Raw genomic sequence first — 20051 nt, forward strand, 5'->3', positions numbered from 1 at the left:
TATAACAATGGAAAAAAGACAATCTCTTTAACAAGTGGTGCTGGGAAAACTGGTCAACCACTTGTAAAAGAATGAAACTAGAACACTTTCTAACACCATACACAAAAATAAACTCAAAATGGATTAAAGATCTAAGTGTAAGACCAGAAACTATAAAACTCCTAGAGGAGAACATAGGCAAAACACTCTCCGACATAAATCACAGCAAGATCCTCTATGACCCACCTCCCAGAATATTGGAAATAAAAGCAAAACTAAACAAATGGGACCTAATGAAACTTAAAAGCTTTTGCACTACAAAGGAAACTATAAGTAAGGTGAAAAGACAGCCCTCAGATTGGGAGAAAATAATAGCAAATGAAGAAACAGACAAAGAATTAATCTCAAAATACAAGCAACTCCCTGCAGTGCTCATCCAAAAAAATGACCCAATCAAAAAATGGACAGAGAACTAAACAGAATTTTCTCCAAGAGATACAGATGGTAACAAACATGAAAAGGTGCTCAAACATTCACTCATTTTTAGAGAAATTGCAAATCAAACCACAATGGAGGGTCCTTGACAACCAGTCAGGATGGCTGCTATCCAAAATCTACAAGCAATAAATGCTGGAGAGGGTGTGGAGAAAAGGGAACCCTCTTACACTGTTGGTGGGAATGCAAACTAGTACAGCCACTATGGAAAACAGTGTGGAGATTCCTTAAAAAACTGGAAATAGAACTGCCATATGACCCAGCAATACCACTTCTGGGCATACACACTGAGGAAAACAGATCTGAAAGAGACACGTGCACCCCAATGTTCACGCAAGCACTGTTTATATAGCCAGGACAATGGAAGGGCAACCTAGAGCCCATCAAGCAGATGAATGGAAGAGCTGTGGTCATATACACCATGGAATTTTACTCAGCGTTCAAAAGAATCATTTGAACCGAGTCTAGGAGACGGATGAAACTGGAGCCCTTATACAGGGAAGTAGCCAGAAAGTAAAGAACATACAGCATCTAACACATTTATGGATTTAGAGATTTGTAACGATGCCCTATATGCAACAGAAAAAGAGACAGAAATACAGAGCGACTTTTGAACTCTGTGGGAGAAGGTGGGGGATGTTTTAAAAAGAACAGCATGTATACTATCTATGGTGAAACAGATCACCAGCCCAGGTGGGATGCATGAGACAAGTGCTCGGGCCTGGTGCACTGGGAAGACCCAGAGGAATCGGGTGGAGAGGGAGATGGGAGGGGGGATCGGGATGGGGAATAAGTGTAAATCTATGGCTGATTCATATCAATGTATGACAAAACCCACTGAAATGTTGTGAAGTAATTAGCCTCCAACTAATAAAAAAATTAAAAAAAAAAAAAATGGGAAAAAAGTTTGTCCAGACTCTCATCATGAGAGATTCAAATTGACCATATTAATATCCAAAACAGTAGAGGCTAATAAACAGTATCAGGATAAAGTTATTAATTAATAATAAAAGAGCTAAATACCAAATATATAATAGTATTAAATAAATAAACACTGAATAATAGAGTTTCAAAAGGTATGGAGAAAAGTTAGAGACAACTGAAAGGAAAAATTCACAAATCCACTATTATTGTTAGACAACTCAAAACCTCTCATCAGTAGAACATAGTGACCAATAATCTGTAAGCATACAGATGACTTAAAGAACAGGAGCAGCAATTTGATCTGTTTAACATTTGAAGACCATCACCTTCAACCACAGCAGAATCATGTTCTATTCAACTGCGAAAGCAACACTTTACCTAAGTGTACTACATGTTGGGTCAGATAACACATTTTGAAAATTTGAAAGAATAAAACATGTTCCCTTATCAAAATTAATACGAATCAGGTATCAGAAACAAAATCATATCTGGAGGATCCATGAATATCTGGAAATTCACCTTCCTTTACAATAATAACTTGCACTGAGAAAACATAAAAGTTATTAGAAAATATTTTGCATGAAATAAAAATAAAGTGACAGACATTGTTTTTGTGCAATACAGCAAAAACAGTACTTAGAGGATTCTTTACACCTTAAAAGGTCTACATCTGAAAAGGAGAAAGGTCGAAAGTCAGTGAACTAAGCTTTCAACATAAGACTCTAGAATAAGATGACCAAGTGAAATCCAAAGGAAGCAGAAATGAGGAAGTAATACAGCAAAGAACATAAATCAACAAATGGGAAAGAACAATAAAGAAAAAAAATTAAACCAAATACTGATTTGTAGTGAAAAGAAACAATATACCTATTATTCTACTCTATTCATAAAAAAATACAAATAAAAAGGAGATTATCAAAAATTGGGAGAAATAATCACTGCAAATCCTTCAGATGTTATAATTTAAAAAGACTGTAGTGTGAACAACTTGGTGATAATAATTTCAACTACATATATGAAAAGTACAAAGTTCTTAGAAAACAATTTGTCAAATTTGTCACAAGAAGAAATAGAAAAGCTGAATTGCCTTATATGTCTTAAAAAAAATTTTAGTCTGCAATTTAGACTATTCCCACTGAGGATACTGTCCCTTAGTAACCAAATCCCCACTGTCCAAATGGATTTTCCATCAAAGTCTATCAACATGAAAGTGGAAATAATGCCAAACCTAAACAAAACCTCCCAGAAAACATACTAGTAACTGCTTTCCAATTCATTTTATGAGGCCAGGATTAAGTTGATATCCAAACTAAACATAGACATTACAAGAAAAAATAATTACAGGTCAATATTTCTCAAGAACATAGACTAAAAAATCCTTAACTATTAGCAAATCTAGTCCTACAAGATATAAAAAGACAAAACATCCTACGCCATACGATTGCTTCTGAAAAATATTTCACTACATTTAACATCCTACCTTGATAAATACCAAAATTAAACTAGCTAGGAAAGGATATATAAATTTTATTGGTTTATCTGCAAATAAGCACATGAGATATGTTTATTTTACTTAGAAAGTCAATTTACTATGATTTTATTTACTACAGCTAAAGTTCAACTATTACTTTCAAAATTAACTTTGTCCTTTTAGTAAATCCCAAATCAAACTTCTCTTGGGCCTTTAATATATTATTTATGAATGATAAAATATGAATCATTAATAATTGTGCTTTTAAATATTACAAAGAATGAATCATTTCTGATTATGTTGCAACCATTTATGAAACAACATTGTATTTTATAACCAAATAAATTATGAACATGGATTTTTTAAAAACCAAAAGAGAAAATTAACCTTCTTATGATACATCACCAAATATCTCAGATGAAAATTTTACTTAATATCTCAGATTTAAAAATACATTTCAGCAATACTAGTACAGATGCCAGAGTGGCATAATATCTCCTAATAATTGCTCAAATATTTGTTGGATGAGTAGTTCCAGTAGAACATGAGCCCCTTGAAGACAAAGACTGATCATGTCTTCTGGATATTTTCATCTATAGCACAGTAACAACATTGCACGGAACTGTTTAAAGACTGCATCTTAAACTAAACTTAAACTAAAACTACAAAACCCCATTGTACTTATTTCCTTTTGGTTTGGCTTCATTTCACTTTTCTGCTATTCCAAATAGAAAATACACTCCATTTCAGAAACCTCTCTTAATCTGTCCATTGCTTAATAAACTGACTGGCTTATCCTTTATTCCTGAGTTTACTTCTATCCAACAGGCATCTGAGCTCTAATATTTATTGAACAGAATGTTACCTTTCATTCCAATGGATCCCTATGTTCCTATTTTAAAGTTTTAGTAAGAGCTTGGGAAAAAGCCATTGACATTATCGTTATTTTGTAAACCACAGAGTAACAACCTAAATGTCCACGAAGGTGCACAACAGATGAAATACAGCAATACAAAGGGGACCCTGGGGAATCTGTAGTCTGGTAGCTCTGACACCTCCAGTGTTAAACAAAAGCATGACGTGTGTAGTCTCTTTGATGTTTACTATGAGATGTAATTAATGTTTTCATTCAAATGCGTTTCACATGATTTAGCACAGCCTGACTCACGATTTTAAATCCATCCATACATGACACACTTATTGCAACCTGATTTGCCCAATCCAAGTCAAAGTATAACTGTAGCAACACTTAGAGTATGTTTCCTTGTTCCTGAGACATTGGTTTCTCCATTTCCCAGGTTACCGATTTGACTATAAGCAGAGAAGGAATTTTATAATGGGTAGATATTTGAAATTCAGATACTGACAGAAAATTAAGTTTACAATAAAAAGACAAAGCCGTTTTTGAGAGACATGGAATATCTTAGTTAGGCTTTGAAAAATAAACTCTACCCTTCCTTTCTGCCTTTTAAAATTCTTTCCTACCCAGAAAACAGAATCCTCCATGGGGCTTGCCTGTGAAATTGAGCCATGCATCTTGACCGACTATTCTAGCTAGGCCAGTCACTGCCCAGGCACCAAAGACCAGATTTCCACTGCACCTTCAGACTGCATGGCAGAGAATCACCCTGTCAGGATTCCATCCTAGCTTACCCATATTGACAAAAACGTTCTGAATTATACTGTTCCAGGGCTCCTGCCTTGACAGGAGGCACTCAAGCCCGAGGGCCTTTCCCTCTTGTCTGTTATCCTGAATCATCTGCACACCCTGATGCACTGAATAATGGCCGTGGACTATTCCGCAGGACCTGACCCACCTGGTCACTGAGGATGGCAGCACTGCTGGCTTCCTACGATCTGGGAGGCGCCTGCTGCTACACGGAGGTGACCTCCGTCTCTCCACCTGGCTCTGCTACTGAGGAAATCAGTTTTACAAGTGTGCACATTCAGAAATCAAAGCAACTTTGCACCAAGGCGTATCCATCTTTGTCTTTAATTAAGAGCTCTGGCCTCTTTGAGATGAAATACTGAAGTATAGGCAATGGCAAGGGCACGAATTTTCTGCATCAGGAACCATTTTGTCTGTAAGTCCCTTAGTTAAATTCTTGAAAGAAATCAGACATTTCGATAGAGGGGGGAAAATTAATGTGGCTATTTTATAAAGCCCCATTTATTTCATCTTTGAAGAAAGTTCTTAATATTATAGCTGACTAATGTGCCTACAAAGATTAGTATTTCTCCAGTTGGTTCTTTCAGGTAAATGATCAATTTATACTTAATTGTTTGAAGTTGATTTCACAGCCTGTTTTACATTTTAAAAGAACTGCAATATTGGTGAATTATAATAAGTGGAACCGAATATATGGAAACTGCAAAGCACTCCTGAATCCGTTATTGAAAAGACAGATGAGAGCAAGAGGAAAGTAAGACTGATTAATACATTTAACTTAGTGAAATTCGGGGATGCTAACAGTTCCATGGTGTTAATAGTTTGTTTTCTGCTTGCTTTTTGTATTTATAAAAACAGTTAGCTGACTTTTATGGGTTTCTTCATAATTCCACTCTGTAAGCTGACGTACAGCACTAGCCACAGAGGATTTCAAAAGCCTGCTCATTGGATCTCCTGCCCCACTCTAGAGCTCCCACAACACATTCACCCAGATGCTCAAAGTGATCTTTGAAGAACATCAATCAGATTACACCTCTTTCCTGCTCAAAACCTTCCAGGGCTTCCCATGTCATTCAGACTAATGACCCACCGTCGTCCCCCACAGGGCCTGTACGATGTGTCCCTGCCTGTCTCTCTGACCTTGTCCAACAGTCTCCTCTCTTGCTCACCCCACTCTAGATGGAGAGCTTGTCTTGCCGCAAGCCTGCAGTTTTCATCTAACTGTGAAGTTATGTGTTTAAATTCTCTTGGCCACAGATGTCTGTTAAAATACTCACTATAATCTCATAGGTTACAGCCCCATAAAGTCAAGAATTTTTTTTTTTTTTCTATCCTGTTTACCATGGTGTCTAATAAGTTACATTCTCAAGTAAGGTGATACTAATCACTTATTTATCTCACAACAGTTCTGTGAGAACAAGGTCTAAGAGCAACTAAAATGGTTTGTTCATTACCCCATTCACACTCCCTTGGGTAGCTCTTGAATATTAAGGCCACAAACACTTGTCGAGTAAATTGTCCTAAGAAAGTAAATGTATTAAGTATGTGCATGAGGAAACTCCGGGGGCAGAATTCAGGATTGTCACAGAAGTTCCAACAATGTGGTCACTTTACTTTCGAAGCAAATTAGAATAATGTTATTAATAAATGTACACAGCCTAGAAGCACTGTTACTTGGTAAAACAATGTAAATTAAAGCGTGAGCTTTTAAACTACGCAAGCCACGGTTCGCACTGTGGCTCTGCTCCATGCATCTATTTGTGACTTGGGCACATTCACTAATTCACTGACTTTTTCTTCCATAAATGATGGTGAAACCTTTTATGCCACAAACCTGCAGGCAGATTCTTTACCATCTGAGCCACCAGGGAAGCATGGAATATACTGTGTGTGCATGTCTGCTCAGTCGCTCAGTCACATCCAGCTCTTTGCGACCCAACAGGCTATATCCCTCCAGGCTCCTCTGTCCATGAGATTCTCCAGGCAAGAATACTGGAGTGTTTTGCCATTCCCTTCTCCAGGTATACTGTAAGGAGTAAATTAAGCATTATATATGGTCAACTTAAGAAGTATATACTTTCAAATCTGAATGATTATAGTTTTATGATTCAGTGATATAGAAATCTCTTTAAAGCCTTGCTTGTCCCACCTATTTGCAGCTACAGGCATGATATCTTCTTCTAAGTAGGGTAAAATATTGAAAAGATGGACCATGATGAGCTATAGAAGTCAATTCCTGATACATTTACTGGGATTCTTGTTCCATCCTGCTCAACGGGATTTTATTACACACTAGATAGTGCACTAGGACAATACAAATCAAAATGCCTCTTTCATGTGGGAGAAGAAGTTATTCTTTTTCTGCCTGGCATGAACTTCAGAAGTCTCAGAGTGACAGCTTCAATTAACTCAAATCAATTTGAAGTTGAGAGACTCTTAAGAAATTGACCTACTGTGTGAGGCTAATTCACTTTTGACCCAGAAATTAATGAGCAGAACTCTTGGCTAAAAGAGGAACAGAACAGAAGAAACACAGGTTTCAGAAGATTTGTGATTAGGTAACTTCCCTGGTGGTTCAGACGGTAAAGTGTCTACCCGCAATGCGGGAGACCTGGGTTCAATCCCTGGGTCAGGAATATCCCCTGGAGAAGGTAATGGCAACCCACTCCAGTACTCTTGCCTGGAAAATCCCATGGATGGAGGAGCCTGTTAGGCTACAGTCCATGGGGGTCGCAAAGAGTCAGATCAGACATGACTGAGTGACTTCACTGACTTCACATGATATAATAAAATACACTCAGGCTATCTGTAGAACCACTTCTACTGACTGATCCAGAAACAATCACATATACATACAAGCTCTACTTCAATAAAATAGTTTATCAGGATAAATTTATAAGTTACCAAATTAGTTTATATCACTTAGATTCACATATTTTTTTCCAAATCAGAGTAAAGACCAAATGTTTCATACTCAAATGGCCCAATGCAAAGTACTTCAAAATACTGAACCACTTAAAATCATAAATGATCAGGAATGAAAGTGGAAAATCAACCACCAAGTTATTTATGAAATAGAAACAGCAAAGATCTTTGCTATTGGAGACTACAATATTTCTGAGCCTACTTGCCAGGAGACTTAAAATATTATCATTATTATTACATATGTAAGTAAATTAACCTGCGTGCATGCTCAGTCGTGTCAGACTCTTTGCGACCCAATGGACTATAGCCTGCCAGGCTCCTCTGTCCATGGGACATTCCAGGCAAGAAGACTGGAGTGAGTTGCCATTTCCTCCTCCAGGGGATTTTCCTGACCCAGGGATCAAGCCCACATCTCCTGCATCTCTTACACTGGTAGGGGGATTCTTTACCACGGAGCCACCTGGGAAGCCCAATTAAATTATGGATGTCCAGAATTTCTTGTTTGTTCATTTGTTTTATCTAGTCTCCTCTTCATTATGGGAAACAGCCCATCTTCACCAATGGTGAACAAAGGAAGGGCTATTTTATACACTTTGACTCCGCTCCACTGGTCACAGTCAATCGGTCCAAGAACCAGTGGCTGACCCAAACTGAACTAAAACCACTGCCAGGGAATTTTGAAAGTGAGGAACAGAATTAGATATTCCAGGGAATAAACTGGAAAGTCATAAAGCTCCAGCAGCATCATCGGTCAAATTTGGTGCAATGTGGACTGGAAAGCCTGAGAAGAAAACATGAAAAATATACACAGGAGGAGACAAGAGACAGATTTTCTGGATGGCTGGGGAAGGCCTATTTCCACTCATTTGTTCTTGGTTCTTTTAAACCATCCCAATTTTTACCATGTCATTGTTACTAATCTATATTGTTAGGCATGGCAAATACTGCTAGTTAGTCCCCAACAACTATTCTGCCTGCCTTTCTCAGCAGTAGAACAGGTATACAGAACTATCATTAAACAAAAAGATAAATTTCCCAGGTTTCCTTGAAGCTGGGTGTGGCCATATCATTCCTTTTTCTTGCTTTTTGTGGATATAATATGGACATAATGAGTGGTCACCTTGTGGACACACAATGTAAAAGTCATACATTGAACTTGACTGTGTAAAACATTAAATGGAAGCCGGTTCTTCAATATCTATACCAATTCTTGAATGCCTATGTTTCTGCGAAAGATAAATAACGTCTTTCTTTTAGACAATTGTTATTTTGCATTTTCCCTATCCCACAAACCTAATCCTAACCAATAGAATATCGGCTTTCTGTCACTTGGAAACAAAAGAGTTATATCACCTTATTCATTTATAATCACAAATGTCTTCTGTTTCCGCTTGTTATATATGTGATAGAAATGACTAATATTTTTGCCTTCTGTTAGTTAATATTTGCCATTTTACTTAAGCCAAAATTCATTATCTCATTCCAAATTGACCCATCCTAAAACTGATTGCTTCTGACAGTAGTGATGCATTGTGTTCTGACAGCTATAAACTAAATTTGGATACATTGATTACAGTCTCTTTATTCTCTGCACAGTGATTCCTGCTAATATCAATCGAAGCTTCCCATTTTAACACTGGAAGCATACAGCCTAGTATAACGGAGTATAGTCCTTGAAATATTCTTTTACATGAGATGAAACGACCCTGTTTTAGCACAAGATTTGCACATTAAAACACAAGTTTAAAAAAAAAAAACACACAAGTTAAAATTATAAGTAGAAGATATTATATTTATCTAAAGAAAGTATTATATAAACAATTATTGTTTTTCTTTATATCATTTTCTGTGTGTATATTCAAATTATTTAAATCACTTTTTCTTTAAGGAGAAAAAAATCATTTGCTGGAGGCCCATACACTAAGTCTAATTTTCCATCAGTGTGTCTCTTTATCTAATTAGATATGTGTGGCTGCTACTCCCTCAAAATTGATTCATATCATCTTCTCTATCTATATAATCATATAGCTGGAACAAACTTTTTATACCTTTCCCCAAGAATGAATAATCAATCAGAACACTTTCATAAATCAGGAACTTACAGACAAAAGGTCATGTTGTTTGTCTAAGACAATATTGATTGGGAATTTTTTGTTTCCTGGAATTGCTACTAGAGCATTCAGGTAAAAGAAAACCAGGGACATCAATTATGTACGTTGTAAAGAAAGTCACTTGTAACTTGTAAAGAGACATATATTCCCTTCCAAGTCTTACTAAGAGGCAGAAGAACTGGCCCTGTCACAACCTCCTCCTGCTCACAATTGTGGACTAAAATACTACGGTCAGAAGAAGAGGTCCTCTCCAATGTGCTGGTAAGTACTATATGTTTTAGGAATGAAAATTCCTTTCTGGGTAAGTAAGAAAAGGAGAGGGGTGTTTATGTTCTAGAAGGCAAATGAGGAGAGGTTATGAGAATAATTTCCAGAGATTAAATGCTGCCTTAAATAGATATCTGCTCTGCCTTTGGGGCCAGCTGGAGTGGGTACTGGGTATAAAGGGGGAAAACACAAGACAAAACTGAAGAGAGATCATAGAGGGAGAGAGAATGAGGGAACAGCCCTCCACTGACATACTTCACAATTTGGTAAGAAAAAGCTGCTTGAGTTTCCTCTGGTTAACTAGGTATCTCAGAGAATCAGTTCAGTTCAGTTCAGTTGCTCAGTCATGTCCAACTCTTTGCGACCCCATGAATCGCAGCACGCCAGGCCTCCCTGTCTATCACCAACTCCCAGAGTCCACCCAAATCCATGTCCATTGTGTCAGTGATGCCATCCAGCCATCTCATCCTCTGTCGCCCCCTTCTCCTCCTGCCCACAATCCCTCCCAGCATCACGGTCTTTTCCAATGAGTCAGCTCTTCGCATCAGGTGGCCAAAGTATTGGAGTTTCAGCTTCAGCATCAGTCCTTCCAATGAACACCCAGGACTGATTTCCTTTAGGATGGACTGGTTGGATCTCCTTGCAGTCCAAGGGACTCTCATGAGTCTTCTCCAACACCACAGTTCAAAAGCACCAATTCTTCAGTGCTCAGCTTTCTTCACAGTCCAACTCTCACATCCATACATGACCACTGGAAAAACCATAGCCTTGACTAGACGGACCTTTGTTGGCAAACTAATGTCTCTGCTTTTTAATATGCTATCTAGGTTGGTCATAACTTTCCTTCCAAGGAGTAATTCTCAGAGAATACCTATGGACAATTCCATTGCCATCCTTCCTGAGATGCTGCCTACCAGAAAGTGGGAATTTATAAAAAGCAAGATGCTAAAAAGCATACTGTTGATAGACTTTGGTAAGTAGTGGAACATGTTTAGTTTAGAAGCCAAGTCTTCCAAATCTGTGAACTGTGTAGGAAGGAGGCTGGGCAAAGTTCTCCAAAGAACTCACTCACCGACCCCATGAGCGAGGCTAACAGAGGGGACGTATGTATGGTGTGGAAGCTGATTTCAAAGATGTCCCTCCCCACCTTGTCTTCAGCCTAAGTGAACGATTTCTCCTGTTTACCATGCCCGTGTACCCCCCTTCTTCACTCGAAGGGGTGAGCCCTCTGTAACCCACAGAATGCAGCAGAAGTGACACTGAAAAACTAAGTCCTCCCGTGGCTTCTTGGAATTGCTCTGGGGACGTCAAATCCAACACAAGAAGGTGAACGATCACAGGTCGGCCTTGCTGTAAGAAAGACTAAGCCAGACACGTCGGAGAGGATACACAGCAACAGAGATGACTCGCCAAACTTGTTCAGGTCATCTCAGTAGAGGCGTCAGACGAGTGAAGAAAGGAGCCGCCTGGATTTCAGCCCCCGCCCCCGCCCCCCAGCAGGTGCTGCATGGCGAAGAAACAAGACACCCAGCAGAGACCAGGGCTATACCTGATGAGCAGCGCCGACTGAGTCAGTCATTCCTGATGAGCAGCGCCGACTGAGTCAGTCATTCCTGATGAGCAGCGCCGACTGAGTCAGTCATTCCTGATGAGCAGCGCCGACTGAGTCAGTCATTCCTGATGAGCAGCGCCGACTGAGTCAGTCATTCCTGATGAGCAGCGCCGACTGAGTCAGTCATTCCTGATGAGCAGCGCCGACTGAATCAGCCATTTGACTGTTTCCTGGTCATCTGAGCCCTTCTACTTTCAGCCAATATACACCATGGATTAGACATGAGCCACCTCAGTGTTTTCTACTCAAACTCCTGGTCAAAATAACTGCAGACAACATAAATTACTGTTTTAAGGGACTAAATTTTGAGTTGGGTTTTTTTTTTATATTTTTTTGTTTTGTTTCTGGACTCAGAAATATACAAAAGACAAAAGAGAGGGCTAGCATATGAATGATAATGAACAGAGATTGCCTACAGCCATACTGGTTATTAGCTTTCCTTTTACCCTTAAACCTTCAAATACTCATCATTCTAGTTTGTTTTATGAATATCTTTGGCAAAATTTTAAGGGGTGCTGTGGTCTATACCTAAAGTATATCATTAATAATAGTGAATACATATTAAACAAGGGTGAAATTATTGACTCAGTACCAACATATCAAGATATAAAATTATACATTGAGGAGGAAAAATAAACAACATAACTTATTTATAAGTAATATTTTTCTAACATTTACATTTCCCATTCTATACTAACTTCCTAAATTATCAGGACTTTTATTCACCTTCTTTTAAAATTTTTCAATGTTATTTTGTGTTAAAGTACTACCAATATGTATTTGTAATAATATTATAACAGTTACACAGGAAAATTTTTTACTGTATATCATGCATTTCTCTGACAACTACCAGTAGTATTCTACAGTCATTGTGATAGCTGACTGAAAATGCCCATACATTATAATGCTTACTAGAAGATGTTGGCTACCCTTTGAGAGGGGCTGAACTAGAACCTATATGGGGAGGGCTAAGAGAATCCCGGAGCAGACTCTATCCACTGAATCACACACACCTTTTCATATCAAGATTCTGCAGTGACATGGAGGCAGCCTAGATACACATGGACAGACGGATGGATAAATAAATTGTGATACATATACACAATGGAATATTACTCAGTCATAAAAAGGAACAGATGTGAGTCAGTTGTGAGGGGGATGAACGCAGAGCTGTCATACAGAGTGAAATGAGTCAGAAGGAGAAAAACATTGTATATTAACGCACATATATGCAAGCTAGAAAAGTAGTACTGACGAGGGCTTCCCTGGCGGCTCAGAGGGTAAAGCTCCTGCCTGCAATGCAGGAGACCTGGGTCCGATCCCTGGGTCAGGAAGATCCCCTGGAGAAGGGAATGGCAACCTACTTCAGCACTCTTGCCTTGAAAATTCCACAGTATTGATGAACCTGTTTACAGAGAAGAAATGGAGATGCAGATGCAGACAGTCTGGGGGACACAGCGGGTGAAGGAGAGGCTAGGGCAAACTGAGGAAGTGGCAGTGACATACATAAACTCTCATGTGTAACCCAGAGAACCAGCAGAAGTGCCGCATAGCACGGGCAGCCCAGCCTGGCACTCTGTGACGACCTAGGCGGTGCAATGGCGGGGAGGCTCAACAGGGAAGGAATACAGTTATGACGGATTCGCACTGATGTATGGCAGAGACCACCACAACACGGTAAAGCAATCAACCTCCAATTAAAAAAAAAATCAAAAAACAAAAGATTCTGCAGTGGGAAAAAGAGGAAAGAGTAGATATGGCAACACCAGGCAGACACATAGGTGAGAGAGGAGATGAGGTTTAAGTCAATTTCGAGTTTAGCATTTTAAGTCATAGTGATTATTATAACTGAACGTGTAAACATATGAAACCTGCTAAAATGGAGATTCCATGAAACACAATGAAAAGTGATGACTAGGACAATTGTGTTTGTGTGTGTGCAGTTCTGTACTATATTGAAACTGCTCAAAATTGGTTACATTTTTTTATAAGCTTCATTATTAAAATAAAGGTTTGTTCAAAGATACATGGGAATAGTAAAAATAGATTGATTCAGAGTCATTTTAGGCTGTTTATCTTGCCTTACAAGAGAGAAACTTCTGCATTTTAATCACTGCAGAGAAGATAACTACATTTATTGATTATATCAGGAGGTATCGGCATCAGTACTTTACCTACATTATCTTGCAGCAATTTCAGAGAACTCCATCAAGCAGTCTTTATTATCACCATGTTGTAGGTTGAAAAAACGGAGACCCAGAGAGCACTGGTAACGTGCCCTGGATAACATAACAAATAAATAACTGGTTAATCTGACATCCAAATGATTGTCCATTTGTCTAAAATGTCTTTCAAGTCATTTCCCATGTTTAATTCTGAAATTTAAAGATCATTCTGGTTTCTCTGAGAGAAGTTACTCACATGACTAAAGAAGACATGACAAATTATTTTCTTTCCTGGTACTTTTCCAAAATCTCACCTCAAAAACATAAAAAAAAATACTTCTTGAAATTTTGGTTTGGGGACCAAAGTTTAAATTTATTCCACTAAGCAATATTGACACCCCATGTTAAAGCATCTTGAAAAAACAGCCCTTTAAGTGGAAGTAGTTGTTATTAAGAAAAGTGAAAGTGAAAGTTAGGTAGCTCAGTCGTGTCCGACTCTTTGTGACCCCGTGGACTGTAGCCTGCACCCAGCTCTTCTGTCCATGGGATTTTCCACGCCAGAATACTGGAGTGGGTTGCCATTTCCTTCTCCATGTTATTAAGAAAAAAAGTTAATTAATATGATAGAGGCAACCATGTTTCCATCAATATGAAGAGATAATTTAGATACCACCTTAATTCATTTTAATTGCCCTTCATGCTCCATACTAAATGGACTGAGAGAACACTGTAATCTTACTAGAGGTGAAAGAAAAACACATGCCATTGCTACATGCAGAAAGAATTACACAGCATAAATTATTTAATCAGTTCATGTACATAACTGGGAAGTTGTGGCCACGTATAACAAAGAGTAAAGTAAAACTTGACTTTAATACTTAACGTGTTATTAAATGGCTTTCCACTGGATTAGAAGTATTTCCCTAAGGAACTGACAAATAGTTTTAAATGGAACTCTACAAGGAATTTGCATATGAAGAATGAGATTATATGAAGAATAAGCATAAAATAATTGTTTTCTTTTCTTGAATAGTAACAATGCTTCCTCATTGGTATTAATGAAGTATTTACTGTAGGAAGAAGAAATCCCTACTAAATACTCAAATTTTAACTTAAGCTTTCCTACATTAACAGCAATATTTCTCTAACCTTTCATGTTATACTTTTTAAAAATTTATCCTTAGCTAGAAATAGTAGAACATACATTTCAGATTAAAGTTTTGAGGATTTAAAGATTAAAAGGTACTGGATAACTATAAATAGTACTATTAAAAACAATTACCATTTCAAAGTTAAGAAATGACACTCAGTAAAAAATCTAGAAAAGAGCAAGGTGTCACAAGAACAATTATTTCCAAATAAACATCTTTCAAAGGTTTGACTCATCCAACTCTCCCTTCTCCCTTGTAAGTTTTTCCTTTCCATTCTGCCCCTCATTTACTGTACTGACACCCATCAGTCTCCCTTACTCCCTATCTTAGAATTAAAGGCATATATTGAGTTTGGAAACATTACCAATTTAAGTTAAATAATCACTGCTTATTTTATACTGTACTAGTATAGAAGTGTTTCGGATTTAAGGTGGTATTATTTGATAAGCCCTGATGATGGTTTCTTGATCATTGGTAACAGTTAGCAAAGTCCTTCAAGGCCAAAATTGCATGCTACTCCAGTATCTCTTGACTACCTACGTTTTCCTACATCATGCAAAACGCCGGGCTGGGTGAAGCATAAGCTGGAATCAAGATTGCCAGGAGAAATATCAATAATCTCAGATATGCAGATGACACCACCCTTATGGCAGAAAGTGAAGAAGAACTAAAAAGCCTCTTTATGAAAGTGAAAGAGGAGAGTGAAAAAGTTGGCTTAAAGCTCAACATTCAAAAAACTAAGATCATGGCCTCTGGTCTCATCACTTCATGGCACATAGATGGGTAAACAATAGACACAGTGGCTAACTTTATTTTCTTGGGCTTCAAAAACACTGCAGATGGTGACTGCAGCAATGAAATTAAAAGACTCCTGCTCCCTGGAAGAAAAGCTATGACCAACCTAGACAGCATATTAAAAAGCAGAGATATCACTTTCCTGACAAAGTCACATCTAGTCAAAGCTATGGTTTTTCCAGTAGTCATGGACGGATATGAGAGGTGGAACATAAAGAAAGCTGAGCACCAAAGAACTGATGCTTTTGAACTGTGGTGTTGGTGAAGACTCTTGAGAGTCCCTTGGACTTAAAGGAGATCAAACCAGTCCATCCTAAAGGAAATTAGTGCTGAACATTCATTGGAAGGATTGATGCTGAAGCTGAAGCTCCAATATTTTGGCTACCTGATGTGAAAAACTGACTTATTGGAAAAGACCCTATGCTGGGAAAGATTGAAGGCAGGAAGAGAAGGGGAAAACAAAGGATAAGGTGGTTGGATGGCATCACCAACTCGATGGAGATGAGTTTGAGCAAGCTCCGGGAATTGTTGATGAACAGGGAGGCCTGGCATGCTGCAGTCCATGGGGTCACAAAGAGTCAGACGTGACTGAGAGACTGAACTGAACAAAGTCTCCCCATACTTATTTAGATTCTGAAAATACTGAAAAAATGTAAAACTGCACATTAAATGAGATGAAACAAAACAGAACACTTGGAAGCGTACAACTTACAAGAGAAAAGCTCTCTGTGGGAACAATTAGTAAGCAAACAATCCAGCTAAGTATTGGTTTAAAGACTTTAATAGATACCTCACCAAACAAGATGTACAGATGGCAAATAAGCATATGAAAAGATGTTACACATCGTATGTCATCAGAGAAATGCAAATACATTGAGATACCACTACATACCTGAACACTCCAGAACATATACAAGACCAATTTCTGGTGATTGTAGGTCAAAAAGAAATCTCATTCATTGCTGATGTAAATGCAAAATGGTAGAACTACGCTGAGGAACGTTTGGTGGTTTCTTACAAAACTAAGCATTTTTACTATATGATCCAGCAATCATTCCTCTTGGTATTAACCCAAAGTACTTGAAAAGTTGTGGCCACATAAAAACCTGTATGTGGGTGTTTATAATAGTCTTATTCATAATTGCCAAAACTTGGAGGTAACCAGGATTTACTTTGTAGGTGAATGGATAAATAAACTGAAGGTCCATCCAGACAATGGAACATTATTCAGTGCTAAAAAGAATGTCAAGCCATGAAAAGACATGGAGGGAGCTTAAATGCATATTACTTTATTAAATAAAAGAAGCTAATCCTAAATGGCTGCATACTGTATGAATCGCACCATAGGGCCATTCTATTATAGAAAAGCAGAACTATGGAGACAGTATTAAAAACAAGTGGCTATCAGGGTTTGAGGAAGTAGAGAAGAGTATGTGGAGGACAGAGGATTTTTAGGGTGGTAAAAACACAGCTTATGATACCAAAATGATGGATACACATCTATTCATTTGTCCAAATTCATAGAATCTGCAACAAAAAACATAAATCTTATTATTATGGACTCTGGATGATTATGATGTTTGTAGGCTCATCAACTGTAGCAAATACGCTACTTTGGGGAGGGTGTTGATAACGGGGGAGATTATGCACATATGGGGGTACAGAGTATATGTAAATATCTCTACCTTACTCTTAATTTTGCTGTGAACTTAAAACATCTCTAAAACCTGAAGTCTTAATTTAAGAAAAGTGTAAACATGTGGAAAACAGAAAAGAACACTTGTAAAAATATTAAGAAGAAAGAGGAGGCTGAGAAGGGGGAGATAAGGATGAGTAGAAGAGGGGAAGGGTAAGACAAGAGAGGAGGATAAGTGGAGAAGGAGGAGAAAAAGACTAATAAGAAAGATGCATAGCTTCAAAGCTAATAGAAGAAAAAATTAATCAAAATATGGTGCAATAAAAAGGAGAACATGAAGTAATAAAAGGAATGTTGAGGGGGGAAGAGGCTAATAATGCCTTTGGTTTATCTAAAAGAAACAAAATTTAAATTCTCTCAGGGTTTAAATATTGATTTACCCAAGCACTGATATAACTCTTACCTGTAGGATACTGAATGCAATACTGTACCTTCTGCATTTGCTGGCTTGCAACCTTTGACTATAAAAGGATAGTGCTGTCTGGCATCACACGCTGTCCATTTACCTACTTACTGCAATCCGGTTAAATGCATCATGGCGTCAGAACTGACGCCTGCAAGCTTGTCACTCTCGGGGTGTCCTCAGGAAGCGTCCGGCAATTCATCAAAATTATCATCCAAGAGTTCCTACCAGTTTACAGTCATTCTGCCTCTGCTCCAGTGAAGGGTATGACAGGCCTGACTCTCCGGACTCACTCGTCCCTCTAGAATTCGCGGTGGTACTTTGACTTCTGACTTCAATACTCTAATGAAAAGTTAACAACTTTCACTTTGTCCAGTATTCCTCTAAGGATAGGAGTGACATCTTTCACTGGAGCTAAAACAGGCAGTCCCTTTATTTCTATTTTTTAATTCAAGAGTTAGCTTAGGGTTTCCCTGTAAAAACGTGAATATTTTTCCAATATAAAATTTATTTTTTTTTTAAAAATCAGGTAGATATTTATCTGCCCAAATGTGCTAAAAGAAGCATACACACAGAGAAAATATACATGTTATATTGCTTTGGGGATTTAAAAATCATTTTTTCTTTCCTTTTCCAATTTTGAAAAAAAAAAAGATGTTGGCGGTTAAGATGTAAACAGATTTCTTTTTCTGTCTTGTCCGTCTATCCTCCTCTTTTTCCTACTATAAGATGTTTCTTGAGGTTCATAAAGTATTTGTTGTGGCTCTCCTAATCATTCCTTCTTCTCTCCTCTTAGTGTCAATATATTTTTCTCCAACTTGTAATTATTTCTTTCTAATTTTTAGCTTAGAGCTCTGCCAGAAATCTATGGGCATTCTTAGACCCACTGTTGCTATTAACAAGGGAGATGTTTTTAGTTCAGAGGTACAACTTCCATTTAAGTAAATGTTGAGTGAGTTAACAGGAAAAAAAACAAGCAAAAGCAAGAGAAGCTAGTGCAGTAAATCCTAAAACATATAATGCTCGAACTGGATGAAACCTTAGGATAATCCAATCCTCTCAGCTTAAATATGAGCCCAAAAGGAATAAGTGACTCACTGTTTCCATCATTATATAAAAACACTTCTTTGATTTATAACTTCACGTTCATTCTCTTCCTGTGAATTTGCATCTATCTCAAAAATGTTTTTCAGTGAAATACAATAGCTTTTCTGCATCGAGAATTTAAAAAAAAAAAAAAGCATATAATACTTAACAGCTTTAAAACTATTCTGCTTGTAGGATAGTTTGCAAGAATCTGGTGGGTGTGTTTGCTTGCTTTTGTAATTGTGCTTGCTGAAATTTAATTATAAAATTGTCAAATAAGATAAGCAAGAATGAAATTGTAAAATACATGAGAGCTATTTTGCTGTTATTTTCACCTCAATATTTGTTTTCTTTGTATCTTTTTTTCCTGGGGGGAGAAAAAAAATGAAGAAGCTTGTAAGAGCATATGTGTTGGCTGTACTTTAACCGAAGTAATGAGACGTGTAGCAAGCTTAATAATCAAACATAATTAATGCGACAAAACCTTCTGTTTTTATCCAATGATTTCAAATGGGCATGTTATACCTAAATTGAAATTAAACTAGATTCTGATCATTCAGTTATTTATAATTAGATCTAATCATGACAATTCTGTTTTTTTAATTCCAACTATTCAAGGCAAATACATTTATATATTTATGCATGTGTGCAAATATATATATATAAATATATAGTGAGTCTACTTGAATCATTGAAAATATTTAGATATCATTGTTTCCCTTCTTCCTCTGTTATTCCAGCTAGAGAAGATTACCCACTTAAGAATTACAAGGCATTCATGTGTATAATTATATACGTGATCTCGTCCATTAGACTGTATGCCACAATGACAGAACTTCCCTTTATCCTTTCCTCTTGTAAATGTGTTCAGAAACTGCGAAAGTAGAATAATGATAAATGCATAAATTACTCAATGGCTACATTTGATGGGTGACTTTTGAGAGAATTAGCAAAACTTCAGACTTCTTTTTTTCTCTTAAAAGGACAGGGTCTATGTTTCACTCATTCTGTCTTCCATAGAGCCTTACACAGTGCTATTGAAAGTTGGTGTCGAGAAATAGTTTCGGAGCACAAGGACAATGAAAAAACTAAATTGTCCTTCAGACTCAAAACTAGGTAAAAGTGGGCTCAGTAGTAGTCACCCCCTATGCATTTCCAACTTGTATGTTAGCAAATGTTATAAAAATTAGAAGCAACATTCAAGAAACAAGTTCATACCTCTGTTAAAAAGGGATTTAACTATTGAATTATTTTCATGTTTCTTTCCAACTTCAAAACTTTTAATTCTTAATTTCAGTGATT

Source organism: Cervus canadensis, chromosome 4 (assembly GCF_019320065.1).
Source record: "Cervus canadensis isolate Bull #8, Minnesota chromosome 4, ASM1932006v1, whole genome shotgun sequence".
Classification (NCBI taxonomy): domain Eukaryota; kingdom Metazoa; phylum Chordata; class Mammalia; order Artiodactyla; family Cervidae; genus Cervus; species Cervus canadensis.